The 15,098-nt window shown below is 46.5% G+C and overlaps 1 long non-coding RNA gene across 1 annotated transcript; it reads right to left on the reverse strand.

Annotated features, from left to right (window-relative positions):
• Positions 1 to 1,920: 1,920 nt before the first annotated feature.
• On the reverse strand, positions 1,921 to 6,647 carry LOC144130236 (uncharacterized). The gene is made up of 3 exons (XR_013314021.1): positions 6,616 to 6,647; positions 5,287 to 5,507; positions 1,921 to 1,988 (listed from the first exon to the last, which is right to left on the reverse strand). It is a non-coding gene; the product is annotated as an uncharacterized LOC144130236 (long non-coding RNA).
• Between the last annotated feature and the right edge of the window lie 8,451 nt (positions 6,648 to 15,098).

Consider the following 15,098-nt stretch of genomic DNA (forward strand, 5'->3'; position numbering starts at 1 on the left):
ATTTACAACAGTCTCTAAAGCCGCTGCGCATGCCGAAAAATTTCGTCAACTGGCCCTTCCTTTACTTCACACGACCAGCACCGCCAGAACAGTGCACACGCCACTTCTACCTGTCTCGCTGGCTTACCTTCCTGAATCCTTGGTTTGACTTTTTGTCCCCTGCTCCGGGCCAGCCTACAAAACCGGTGAGCAAATACCTGCAGGGACCCTATCGCGTAGTTCAGCAACCATCTCCAGTTAATTATCACGTCGTGCCTTTCACGCCTTCGCCTGATCATCGCACTAACAGAATAGCTAACAGAATAACATGCTGAATAATAGGTCTCCGTTGGCGGAGCAAAAATAATCTCTTCTTTGTGCGTTAATAGAAGCCTCGGTATATTAGGTTTCTTCGGTGTTACTCTGTTCGTCGTGTATAGACGCTCGCAAGCTAGCTTTGGCGAAGCCATGGACGATAACTGGACAAGAAAGCGCTTACCAGTATTCCACCACACACTTGCACACTTCTGAGTAGGTCTATGCCATCCGAGTTGAAATAACATGTGGCAGTAAGCGCACGTAAAACCTTTCTGCCCCGCGGCGGCGACAGGAGCACACGGCAAGCGCCACAAAACTTCGTGACAGAATCTCACTGTGCATTTTTCTACGGCATCAAAAAGAAACAAAAACTACTAGATAGTGGTCATACATGCTAGTGCGCAAAGCGCGAAATCCCTAATTTTAAGCATTTATTGTCCGCGTGCTTTCTACCAGAAATAACGGCACACGAGCGAATAAGAAGAAATGAATATATGTTTGAAGGCAAATGCTGATGTCAAGGTTCCCCTTATTTTCAGGCACGTCCATGACTGTAGGCCTTTTCGCTGCCTGCCTGTTTTCCCACAGATCGCAGATAGAACATCGACGAGCAGCAGAAAATCGGAGAGATGCCATTGCTCAGGACGTTGCACAGCTCGACCTCTAGGCGTGCGCAAGAGGAGCAATGTGTGCCTCGAAGGCGGGAAGATTGGAATCTCTCCAATCAAAATTAAGAGATCTCCAAGTTAAGGGACTGCACATATTAGGCTTATTAAGCTGCTGTTGTCTGCGTGTCGCGGGTGCAGGCCGAACACGTTGCTGAACGAAAGGGTAAACACGGAACCGAAATTTAACGAAGTTTGGCGAAACTTTCAGTCTGCCTTCCGACTCAGCGGTGGATACAGAGTGTTCCACTTTACACTTAACACAATTTTTCAATATAGGATTCTTCAGTTAGAACAGCGCTTTTTTTCGGCACGGCATTTTCAGCGATGTAGTGCTTCAGAATAGAGCTAAGACGCGCTAACAAGCAATCTGGTTTACTAATATTGAATAGTTATCTTTTCAAATACTTCTAACACATTTTGTCTGTTTTAACTAGATTCGTGCACTTGAGAGACTCCTCTGCCTGCAAGCTTCATTAACCAAAATCTCAGACATGGGAACAAGATGCCTCGATGTTCTCGCGAGTAACATAGTTGGCTCCACCGATGTTTCGATCGTGCGTAGCGGCGTAACTGAAACCTTAAGACAATGCAGGTTCCAAGCCACATCATTTGACAACGTAAGCGGACGAGTTTATCATGCGAGAACTCAAAACTTTCACAATTGAAAAACATTACGTTGTTTCCAGTCCCTGGAATATATACGGATGATGACATTGATGCGTTGATGAGGCTGAGACCACAAGAAGGTGGTGAGACTAGAAGCAGGCAGGCTATGGCACAGGTGGAGCAATCTTGTGCAATAGGAGTGGCTCTCACCTCATGTCACACATTAGGTGTGGTTTTTTCTCCGTGGCGCGCCACCTTGGGGCAGACACCGCGCTCATCCGGCTGAGCCACCTTCAGCGGCTCTCGCCTTGGCAGTGCGAGACCGCGTCAATTCGGACAATGCCCTTCACGCCCGCATCTCTGACGTCACCGGCGCCAGCAACCGGCTCCGTGCCTCCAAAATACAGTTCTTCAGCCCTGTACAAGTTAGCGACACAGGATGATGGCGCGCGTATGATATATATCAACACATGTCTAACGTTCCCCAAAGTTTAGTAGTAATGAGCAGGAGGTTTGAGTTTTATGGGCTCCTAAAGAAAGTGTACCATTATTTCTTCCTGGAGCTTAAATAACTCAAAACAAGAATAAATGCTTGGCAACAATGCATCAGCAGATAAGAAGGTCACTAATATTTTCACATCTGAAATCAACAGATTCCAATCTCCCTAGGCTAAAATTAATACAGGTTCGTTTTCCCTCCTCAACCGGCGTCTCTTTTTTCAATGCGGGAATCGCTTTGACATGGTCAAACCACGGCATATCTTTTCGTCCCTAGTCATTCTCATGCTCTCTGAGCCGACCACTCAATGTGCGGTTACTACGCTTTGTACGTAGCACATCACAGTTTTTCGGCATCATAATCAACGGAGCACCTGCGCTCCGAAAGCACCGGTGGCGAAGAAAATGGAAGGCAGTCAAGCCACATTCCAACGACATGTTTTCCGGTGGCATGAGGGGAACCTAGTACAACACTGGGTTACACTTTCTGTATGCGACGAGTATTTCGAATTTATTGTATTTCCTCAGCTGACTAAATTCATGGAGTTCCAAGCTAGAGCCAATTTGTGACACGTGGTTCGTCATGATCAATGCGACAAGCACATGGAACGGCTGGTTCGTCATGATCAATGCGACAAGCACAAGGAACGGCTGTACTATGTGTTGGTCAATGTTGTCCATTCAAACTGCAAATTAATTAAAAATTTCTTCGTTAAAACAAATAGGACAAAAAAGTAAAAATATAGGTTGGTATGCATCGATAGGGTACGGCATTTTAATTATAAATACACTAATCTCATCGACAACGGAGGTTTCGTAAGATAGAAAAGACCAAAAGACGAAACAAAGGTCTCGCCTCCATCAACTGACTCGGCAAGTAAAATGTTTGTGGGCGACACCCAATTTTCGGGTGCGTACCCCAGACCCAGACGCTACGCTACACCCGCCATTGACTTCAAAACGGTGGCAACCCCTACTTTTCACTAAGAACGTAACGGGTTTAAACCGACTGAGTGGAAGATTTGAAAATTCATTTTTCTAACCGATAATTGCGTGTTTTGGTGCCGGACAAAACATAGCCAGAGAGAAGCAAACAACTTTACTGGGAACATTAATAAGATGCCGTTGTCATCAGTGTCCCAATAACGATTACTGGTATTGAAGGATGTATTCGACAGACTGTGCGCATCACTTCATATCGCCCTGCTTTTTGTTCCTGCTTTGCTTTCCGGCTACTGTACCGTGTTATTTTGCCCCTTAACTCTTGAATGGAATGAATGAAAAACCTGCGATAACTCTGACGTAACGACTGAACATGCGCACGCAGTGCTGGACCATCGCATGCAGTCAACAAAAAGATCAGTCAGATTTGTTTATTCACACCACTCGTAATTAGCCCTCCTGTGTCGTCACGATGAAATCGAATGCGACATCGCTTACAGCGCGACGTGAAGTTTCGGCACAAAGCACTGATCAAAAATATTGGCATTACCCCCTGCCGACATGACACCTTGCGTCCTCCACTCAGTCAGGCCTTCAAAATCATGCAATGCCTGCTAGCGCTTCCAACTTCAAGAGTACGAAAGCAAAGATTATACTATAGCCTTCTGTGATGTGGGCGCCTTTGCGATGCACGTCTTTTGGGTCACATTTTAACCGCACATGCAATAGTAGAATAAATATAACATATTCGCCACCAAATAAACCCAAACATGAAACTCTTCCGGAACCTTTTTGAAAAAGTGTTAAGAGAACCGCGTCCATTTGGAGGCTTTCAGAACCACGGAGCGCCGCAGCAACAAAAAGATTTCCTTAGCCAAAGCGGTGATTCGAGGCGGTTATTTTATCAGCCTGGAATATAGGCGGCGACCACTTGCGCCCTGAACACCAGCGGCCTAACACACTCCTGCCAAATTTATAGTGTTCAATGAAGGAGCTTTTCTAGCGGTAACGACTGCAAGACAGCACACGTCAGCGACCGACGAGCTCATTGGCATAGAAGACAGACAAAATGGTTATCCGTTTAATTTCCGGCCCCAAAAGAAACCAAAAGTGAAGTCGGTGGAGGTGGAGTTAGCAACATGCTCACTGCCCTGCACAGCGGTTGAGAAAAGCCCCGAGCATGGTAATTATCTAGAACACCCTGATCGCACTTGTAAAGTATATATCGGCTGATAACTTGTTATCTCTCACAGGCGGAAAGCGGTAGGGCGGCGTGCGGAGGTAAACGAACACCGCTCGTCTCGCTCAAATCCAAACGCCACGTAGTTGACAATAGCTATTCTTTTCTTCCTGCGCCAACAGCGGAAGCAAAGACAAGCGCACACAGTGGCAAAATAGCGCAGACGGTTCGATTTGCGCTCTGTAGGCAGAGCACCACGTCTCTAGGTGGCGTTGCGTTAAGACTGAACTGCCTGCGCAGCTGATGCGCTGCGTTTACGTTTTGTGCTGACTGACACGCCAGATTTCCTTCTGCTGTAGTACTCATGTAAACGGTTTTTATGTTTTTTTAAAAGGCTCATAGGACATAGCTTCGTCCACAGTTACAAAAGCGCCATCAGCGCTAGCCACCCTATTAATATGGTAAATAGAGCACTTTAATAACTACCTCGAGAATAAGGACGGTCCTCGAAATTCGGACTCCCGACACGGCTGACAGTTGCAATTTAAACTATTTTCTTTCTTTTTCTACCACTCTTTCAGAATTTCAGAAAAGTTCTGTATAACACACAGCATATTCTTCTCGGCAACGTTAACCAAATATCGAAAATTCTTGACAGTTTTCACACAAAAAAGGTGCATCTACCTGTAGACTCTTCAATTCCCACCAGTTTTTATGTGGATTCTAGACTTTCATTCTTCGGCGCAGGTAAAAGTCAACGAAATCGGCTGGGTACCAATATCGACACGCAAAGCACAGTTTATTCTACGAGTGCATATGAAATGCACTACGCATTACCATTCAATATTTTTCTTCAGTTAACCGTGAACTTAAAAAGTGCTTATTACGCTTCATTTGTACCTATGCAATCAGGCTGTGAGTGCCACAAATGTTGAAAGATATCACGGCCACAACCCAATATGAGGCAGTCTTCGTAGCGGAATGCACTGGCAACGAACGCAGTCATGCATTCCATCCAATACAGCGGATGGCGCAAAAGTACGCGCCCATCATGAAGACGCGGTGTCGGCGTCGAGGCAGGGCTTCCTCACTCACCGTCTCGGTCGGGCGCCTCCTCTTGCTCGCCGCCGTCGGCCGGCGCGGGTGTGACACCGCTCGGTGCCTCCTCATCGGGTTTCGCGTAACGGGTGCCTGGAATGCCGGCGCGGGTGGTGACGCCGCTCGGTGCCTCCTCATCCGGATCCGCGTAACGGGTGCCTGGAATTCCTGCTGGTGGGCCAGAATGCACAACGCCCTCATCCGGCCCGGCGTTCGCCCTGGGTATGGTGTAGAGCAATAGAATGATAGTCCGCCTGCGACAATGTCGCTACATGCTTCACGTTTAATGAAGTTTTTGGTATATGTTAGTGTTTAGTGTAGTGTAGTGTTTTTGCTGCTCTTGAGCAGCAGTAAGCACGAGGCGTCAGTTCGGTCCATTGGTGTAGACAGCGCATGGTTTTCAGGTCTAAAAACATCAAACGAAACTTGCCGTGAATAAGACGAACTACTCGCCAACGACGAATGGCTTGAAGATCAGCTTAGTGAAATTAAATAATTAGTGATATGTCCTAAGGCGCCTTTTAGGCGATCCTCAAAGGCCGCATCGAGAGAGGTATAAACACGACTGTGGTGGAGTATTTGAGCCCAGGATTGGTGTCGCACTCGGTGGCCAGGCGAAAGGGCTAAGACTCGATTTTCAGTTCGCGCCGATGGATGCGCTGCTGTTCTGACCGCCGCGGAGTCACGGCTGTAGGCGCGGTGCTGCGTCGAAGAGGTCTGCCCTACGTGCTCCTGCGTGTTGCGGCGATGGTTCCACAAGAGCTGTACATCGAGTAGCGCAGACGCTGTGTGGGGAAAGACTGCAGGCTAATTTTAACACGCCTTAAAAGGTAAAAGATATAAACGAGGCGGCATGCAGAGGAAAGCAGCTCTAATTTAAGTTGTGAGAGCAAAGGTACCAACAAGAAACAAGAGCGGGAGAACAAAAAAGAAGCACTCGCGATAGGTAAAGCAGAGAGCTAAAAAAAAAGAGGAAATGTTCACTCAAAGTTTTCCGTGTCCCAGTGATGAGCCGGTAGGTCGTTGATATGTGGAGTGAAGTCTAGCATGGCGTCGGCGCAGTATGTTGGCTAAGGGCGGTGCCCTAATGAAGTAACGTGGACGGCAGTCTCCACGGTAGGCATGAGCGTCAAAGCGTTGGCGTACGGTTGACGGCGCTGCCCACGGCGGTCCTTGACGCTGACGCTGCCTTGGCGGGCCTTGACGAAGCCGTCACACCTTTGGGATCCGGGCGCGGCCCACATGTCGGGTAACCCGGGTAAGCACCGGTGCCGACGGAGGCGGCCCGTGCTCATAGCCTGCTGGACAGGACGGGAACAGCGGTACCTGGGTCTGATGGCTCAGGCTCTCGACAACGGCTGCCTGGTAGCCCGGACGTCTGCGGCTGAGGCCCAAGCCTGAGAACTCGGGGAGCCAGCACATATCGTACACGTCCGTCGCCGACCGCGTTCTTCCTGTTCTCCCTAGCACGCTCGCTTCGCCACGTTCCACTTCCGCTTTCTCTTCTTCGTCCGCCACCCCGTGCTTCTCTGGCCGCAGTGTGGCGCTGGCTCCATCAGACGTGGAGCTCCAACGTACACGCCCTCCTTTTCTTCCTTCACTGCTTCCACCTCCTCTTCTTCCACTCCAGAAAAAACGCTATCAACATCATGACACTACCGCCCCTTTCAGAGACAGTTACCAGGTAACTGTTTTACACACTAGCGCTGTACAAGCACAGTACTGCAAGATTCATTGTACTTGTATGCAGTAACATAGCGCCAGCATAACACCAAAGCACTGGCACAAGAAATCGAAGGGTTAAAGCATGCAGGCAGCACGTCACACGCGACCTAGACAGTCAGCGCCCACATTCTCAGTGCATTTGATATAGTCGGAACTAAAAAAATGACTCCTGAAGCAAAAGGATCCACCGTAAAACTTGATTGTTCAAGTGGCAAGCCGACTGCAAATACTGGAGTAGTCGATGGTCACATTGAATGATGAATGGCTTGCCGTAGAGGTCGACATGAAACTTCCATACCGCCCAAACGAGCACTAAGGGCCGTTATACGATAGTTTCGGAGCGCCTTCCGCCAGGTCCGCTTCGCGAGCGGTCCGCCAGTTTTCGGCCGCCAGGCGGACGTGAGGCGGAAAGGTGTTGTACGATCACTTTGGCGCTTGCGAGCGAGGCGGATGGTCCCAGCTTTCCGATTGGCGCGCCCGGCAGTGCATGCCGTCTAATCGCGTGCGGCGGTACAGGCATGCATGCTTGTAGCAAAACACGCAGATATCTCGCAGGTATCTTGCAGTAGGAACAGCCCGTATTAACTGCGGCGTACTCGAGACATCCGTTGCGTCAACGTTTTTTTTTTTGCCGCAGGATTTTCGTCGAAGGTACAATCGTGGTCGGCTGTTTATATCATTTATATCCATGAGACAGAAAAACGCGTCACATCGCGATCGCGAACTCCCTCTCGTTCGATCGCGATGTTTTCACATGTAACGGTCGACAATTAGCCAAAATAACACAAGGCTGCCCCCTCTGAATGTTAGGCTACCCTCAGGATTTCAGAACAACGACGCTCTAGTGCTGTTTGTTTAAGTTTATAACAAGCACTGGGATAGATGAATGTTCAAAAAAGTATCCTTACTGAGAATCGTTGGCCAATGCCAAGGCGCTGGTTGAAGTGATAACTACGCTACAAGCAAATTTCAACCGCCTGCTGCTGCTGCTGCTGCTTCGTGCGGCTCGCCTGACGTCCGCTAGATCCGCGTCCGAAGGCGTCGCGGAAATCGAGCATAACTTTATTTTATTATGGGACAGGTTGGCAGTAAAGGGGTGACTAGAGAAGAATCTTTATTACGGCGCTAACTAGTTCCAAAGCGCCCTGAGCTGCGGCATCAATGCGAAACCAGCTAGGCTTAGCGACGAGCACGGCAGCCGGGAAGCAGCGCAGTTCGTCGCACTGGCGCTCCCGCAGGCGGCGTCGTTGACGAAAGCGCGGCTGTTGCACAGGCATGCTGTCGTTGCTCGAATATAGCAGGCGGTCTTTCTGATAGCATGGCTGTTTTGTCGTTTTTGGTGCGAACGTGAAGTAAACCGAGCCTGCTCGCCGGCAGGCCAGCCTGGATCCCGTCCGCTGCCGTAATAAAAATCAGCTTAAGATTGTTTTTGTCGTAAGCAGTAAACGCTGAGACAGAGAAATGTGCCAAATGTATCATTCCTGAGGATCGTTGATCAACACCGAGTTGCTGGCAAAAGCAACAACTCTGATGCGAGCAAAATTTCTCGCCACAATCTCCTCGCAAGCTGCCGCTGGCCCGCCGTTTCGGTCCGGCTCACCTGTCGGCCGCAGCGGTCCGCTGGGTCCGCAGCCGAAAATGTCGCGGAAATTGACCATAATTTTAGTTTATGGTGAGATTATACTGTTAACAGCAAAGCGATATTAAGAGATATTATAGCGCAGGCTACTCGCGAAGCGGAGTGTGCTGCGCCAGACAGCAGCGCAGTTCGTCGCCTGGCGCGACCGCAGGCGGTGCCGTTGCCGAAATCTCGCTACTAGCGCAAGCATGCTTTGTCGCTGGTCGTGTATAGCAGGCGGTCTTTCTGATAATATTTTTATTTTGTCTTTTATGGTGCGAACTTCAACACCAAGCCAAGCAGTAATCAGACCCCTGCGAGTGGCAAAGCGTACGTTTTGAGCTCGAGCGCTTGAGTCGAGCGGCGCAGCGATGCTTGCTGCTCTGTGTGTCCCTGCTTGCAGTGGGGCTGCAATTCGTAAGCAGCGACCGGTGCAGCGCACCGGCCGAGTTTTCGCACATTGGTCGCCTGCTTTTTACTTCAGTCGCGAGTGTCACACTGCTGAGTGCTTCTTATCAGCACCTCTGATTACAAAGAAATGCTCTGTTCTCCATGGCATTGTGGGTATAGCAGTAGCTTCGCATTTCAGAGGTTCCTAGTTCGAATCCGCGTGGTCGTTGATTTTTTTCTTCTTTTCATTATTTTAGATTTAAATAATCTCCCCCCGTCTTGTTTACCCGCGAGCGACTGGATTTATTTTTCGAGCCATGCCTTTCTGACCCAGCAATAAGTGCTGCTCAGTACTAGGCTGCACTCAATCTAGGTTCATAATCACGAGTGTTAAGAGCTTGTTTTAATAAGGTGGGATTTATTTAAAAGAGTTGAAAGTAAAGCGTCCCAGCCCATGAATTTCGCATAGGAGGAAATGACAAAAGAAGAGTGAGAACGAGAAAGGGCCAAGTCGGCGGGAGGTCTCGCACATTGTCTCGCTAATGTTACATGGGAGTTGGCGAACCATCGGCCAACTGCCGTCTTGTGGGAGACGTGGCGCCGACGTCGACAGTCGACCGACTGTTTTCATCGGCGCAGTGTGACATAGAGCCAGACATCACGATGACATGGTTTTGGCAGACCGAATCGGGCGACTGTTGGCCTGTCTTTTGCATAATTGTCATTTTAATATGTTAACAACCCCCCCTCCCAACTACCTACAGCCAGCGGACTGCTAATGCAAAAGACAGGCTTATCTATTCAATATATAAGTTGTGTGTGTGTGTGCCTGAATTGTGTATGCATTAAAAATTCACATTTTAGCACACTGCTGTCAAACGCAAAATGCAAATGCACATAAGAAATTATGACTTTTCAAGTTGTTTGGAATAGCTAGATAAAATCGGTTCTAATTAAAGCAGTTCTACATTTTACAGAACACTGACAATGTAACAATAGTGACTTATTTTGTTGTTTTTCAGTCCATTATTAAAGCCAAAATAGAAGTAGCACTGTGTGGCTGCAAAGGGGCTTAGACATGCATCACTTGGCTGTAGTGCAAGGCGCATTGTTCTCCACAGAGACTGCGCGCCATCAGGTAGTCCTTTAGCATAACTTCATGAGCTGATATTGCCGTTGCACAAGTCAGACTACAGCATTGAAAACAACTACGGGAAGTTCTGCTGAAGGACATGTCATTGTTGCCATGTACAAAATTAGCTGCTATATACTTTGCGCAACTCCAAAGCATTCTCAAACGTCGCTGTGAGTGGAAAACAATGTGGGTGCCTTTGTATTGCATAAAAGTCTACACATGTCTTTCTATTACTATAAACATAATGAGATGTGGGAGCCAGTAAAGTGGATTACAGGTAGAGGAAATGCAAGGACCAATTTGGAGGGTATACATTGCAATGGCTCCTGGGTTAGGCTGGGAAAGAATACTTTGTACTGTCAGGGAAACAGGATACAATGACCCTATAATCTGCTTATCTCCAGCAAACACCAACAACTCAAGCAGAATTTGTAAACTTGGATTTCCAGTATGAGGTCTATGATGTTGCACAATAAAATGAAATAGAAATTGAGCCATTTAAGTATGTGACAGGCTTATAAGCGTACGTTCTCTGATACAACTTTGAAGCAATGTTTAAGAGTTATTTTCACTCATTAGTAAATTGTAGACTGATTGAATGTAAAGGTGACCAGTTCACAATCCAGCTAGCAAAAGTGACCATCGCTTACTGTTAACTCATGTTTATACCACTCAACATGTGTTGAATTTTAGAGTGTGCTATTAGTTGCCGACTATCAACATTTTCAGAAAATTATACCTATTTCACTGCCAGTCTGGTTTTAAATTAATTGAGGCATGGATAGGCATTAGAAACTTGGAAAAGGCCAATTTGAAGTTAGGCCGAATAGAGCCGAAAAAAAACAACAGAAAAGCAGTGATGACTTTTGTCTTTACTGGTGTCTCTTTGCTGGAAATTGAAGTTGACAGCTTTTGTGTTCAAGATGAACCAACAGCCCTGTTAACACTATACTGAATATATAAAAGTCACATGCATAAACAGGCATTCGTAGCATTCTCACTGAGCCATGTTATGAAGCTGGAGTGTTGCTTACCTGAAGAGACGATAAGAGAGAGAAACTAAAAAAAGTTTGACACAGATAGGCACAATAATGCATGCTTAGCTTTTGAGTGCACAGGTTGTTGGCTAGACCTAGCTTGTGCACAGTGTGAAAGTTAGCGTAAAAGCAACTGAATGCCGTCCGACAAAACTATTGTGTAAATGTTCCCCAATATAACTTGAAATAAATTGTGAGGAAAGTTCTTACGCGTAAGAGAACATTCCATTGGCTTGCCGAGCTGAGCAAGCGACTAAGCACTTCATTAGAACAATTTATTTTAACATTTATTATACCTAAACAGTACTAAAGGACAATATCTGAGTGGTCAGCTTTGTGTAGAAGTAATCAACCATTAGCATTCAAGCACAGCCATACGGCTACAAAGGAAACTTTGTAGCTCTTCTTTGCAGCCTTATGGCTGCACTTGGGTGAACAATAATGAGTATTTACTCCCTTATTACAAATATTCTCTGCCTTGAAGGAATTACTTTAATTAGTGGACGAGCATCATCATTCATTGCGTGCCTTTCTGCAGTGACTAGCTCAAGGGACAAGAGGATAGTAAGCCTTGTTAGGTGGAAGTCCATTCCAGCCTTTAGTGGCAAAACAAAAATCAATATTGAAATGCAGTGGCATGAGCTAACTAGGCACAACAGTACTAGTGCGGCTAGTGCAGAAGGAAACATGAGTCAGAACAGATTAGTTGGTTATGTGACAGTAAAGAGTTTAAAAAACCCTGCAGTTTCCGCACGACATGAAGAAATTTGAAGATTCACCTTTGGTGCTGTGAAACTGGAGCTTCAACAATAGTCTGAGAAAATAAAACAAGGGCTCAGGTCAGAACTCATTCTAGAATTTTAGTTAAGTTCGGTTCGTGCCATGCACCATTAGAACGCCCAAAGTGAAGGCACACAGAGGATACGAACGCAAGTAACTTGGAAGACGGCAATGCTAAGTACATGTTATAGTGTAAATATCCTAGGCTGTGGGAGGGCGTACAAGCATTATGAGGTTAGACCATGCGAGCCACGTGAATGGCTGAGTGTTTCAACCAGTATCCAGTGAATATACCTTTCTCGGTAAGGCCTTATAAGTAGGCAAAATGTAGTTTTGCTTACAATGAAAAAATATGAGTGCATTCTTAGTAACATTAGCAAACAGGCCATTCTAGAGCATGCAAAATGTTATTTTGGAGAACTAAAACATGGGTATTGATTGAAAGATGGCAAACCCCTTAATATAGCCATCAATGAAGGCATGTAAAAAAACACTGAAAGGAAAGCCATAATGTTGGCAGTAAAAAGCTCAGGCTCAAGGGCAATGCCTTGAGGGACATCCAAGACTGCAGGAAAAGGCAGGATGCTTAAGAATTGGCAAGGGAAATCTGCCGACGGCTGGCTTGGATCCAGTTTAGAGCGATTAGATACAAGTTAAAGCACGACAAAAATGCTATACATAAATAAGCGAATCACATGCTTTTTCAAGGCCAAGAAGAAAAGCATCGAGGGGGATATTGCTGTCAAGGTATGGCGTGAAGAACAAGAGCAAGTTGGCTATTGCAGAAATGTTTTCTAAAAGCTTGCCAATTTGTATGAAACAAATTAATGGGCCAAAACAATCTAGCAGGGCAAGAGTACAAAATGTGTTTGGTGATTTGCAGCACATGCCAATGGCATAAATAGGGCCATAGGTGCAGGGAAATGATAGGTAAGAAACACAGAGGGGCTGAACAATAATGAGGCAGGAAGCTATCTGCGCAGTATGCACTAGATATGCGTACACCGTGCTTCCTGTCCTGTTGATGTTTGCTACAAGTTTCACAAAACTTGGTACGAGTGTACTGTCGGGTGAGCCGGCGGTAAGTTTGCATGTTGAAACTGCGCTAAGGGACGAGGACAACAGAGCAAGAATTGTTACTATGTGCAGTGGTGCTGTTTTTCCTCGACATTGTTCCTAACATACCTTTACCAGCTGTACAGGGCTCATTTTGCAGTTTTAAGTGGTGTCAGGTAAAGCCAATCTCTATTCTTCAACCAACAAACTGCTGTGCCATACAACACATCCTTCTAATCATCTTCATAATTTGCAAGATAAATGTACTTCTTTAGTCTCGTATTCAAAATAACACAGATTAATCGCTAGTGTCATCATTCGGACTAAAAAAATTAACCATACTTTCACATATGCAGCTATTGCTCATTAGTGCAGTCCTCGTTAATATGGACTCAAACTATTAGCAGTATTTCTGGGGAAAAAACTTTTTTCATTTTACTTACGCTTTGCTAACATAGAAACTTGCTGATCATAGTGGACAGAGTGAAAATGCGTACGGCCCATTGTCGCATGTGTTCTTGTCCCATTAATGGGCAGAGGGGAAGGACTTAGAACCTTGGATTTGAGCAGATAAATCGAACGCTGCCTGAATCATATACCTTTCTTGCACACTGGAATTGCCATCACAATGATTGCCCCACTGTCGGCGCAGACTGTTACGCTAACCCGTGGACTGCCAGGCACACTAATTTCTAACCAGCTCACACACTTTCTGGTTGCCAAAGAGCTTCTCTTTCTAGTGTAAAAATCACTGTCATGGGCTCGGCGACTCACATCCTGGCTTGGATTGCTCATTGCACAAAATGAAATAACCTGCTTAAAATTAAAACAACAGAATTGCTTGCTTATATTATAACCTCACATATGCCTCCCCGCAGCCCGCAATGCTAGGTTAACACCTTTTATATTGAGTACACCGCAGAAGAAAAGAAAAATGCAACACTCCTGATTCAGGCATGCGCAGCGGGCAAGAACAGAACTAGGCGCCGGTGCATAGCGGGGAATCCGCTAATGCAAGCAGCAACAGCCATTTCATTCAAGTAAAGGAACGGGTTCAATTTAAATGTAGTCTTTGCCTTGGCAGGTCAACGGTTCCATTGATACTACAGGACTTTCAGAAACAGGGCAACGTCGGTATTGCAGAACCAACCACCATGCAACAATGCTTAGCACATTTCAAAGAACTGAAACAAGCCTTGTTATTGTAGCTTTGAATCTGGGCAGGAATGGTACTGTCGTGACCACACAAATGTAAAAGGATAAATGGGCCAGGAAACCTAGTCGATCACTAGGGAAAGTGCAAATATGCGTCTATATGTCAGCAAATAAATTTTTGTTAGTGCAAAATGTAAGGAGGATTAAGGAAATCTGGGAAGCGTTCTACACTGTCGATACACAGCTGATTGTGCTCCCCATCGCCGTCACTCAGCAGAAAAGTAATCTTGTCCGTAGCAAGCAGTCGCAGGCAAATGAAGGTAGCAGGGTGCATGTGCATTCTGACATCTCCTTCTCAAGGCTTCGAAAATGTGTTGATAAACAAACTGGTGCGGCTGTCCCAGCGAGTGCTGTTGAATAAGTACTTAACACCAGCAAAGCAGAGTTCACGAGCTGCTCTGCAACAATAGCATTGTGCACACACCCACTTTCGTACCGCTGATCTTCTGATCGAAGGGGACCGTGAGCAAAATCAACAACTAACAGTGTCACGGTTCATGAGGCGCTCCAAGATCACCAAATTTTTCAGATTACAGAGGAAACCAAGATCCCACTTCAACTTCACATTGCCAAGAATTTGACAAAGCAAAAAGAGAAAAAAAGCAAAGGAAAGATTTTCTTTATATATTGCGACGGACGCTGGGAGGACGACGAAGTGGTTGGTAACGAAGACGACGCTGAGGTGCGCGCTTGTGTGCTGAGAGTCTACTCCAAGCCATCGGTTCCTTGCGTAGCAGGTTACCTCTGCTCTTTCTACTGCTGCTTCTAGCCGCCACGTATCATTTGGTGGAGGTTGCTAAATTCGATCCCCGACCTCAAGCTGGCTCTCCATCGTGGCCGCCGTCTCGCCAAC

This window comes from Amblyomma americanum, chromosome 4, assembly GCF_052857255.1.
Source record: "Amblyomma americanum isolate KBUSLIRL-KWMA chromosome 4, ASM5285725v1, whole genome shotgun sequence".
NCBI classification, from domain to species: domain Eukaryota; kingdom Metazoa; phylum Arthropoda; class Arachnida; order Ixodida; family Ixodidae; genus Amblyomma; species Amblyomma americanum.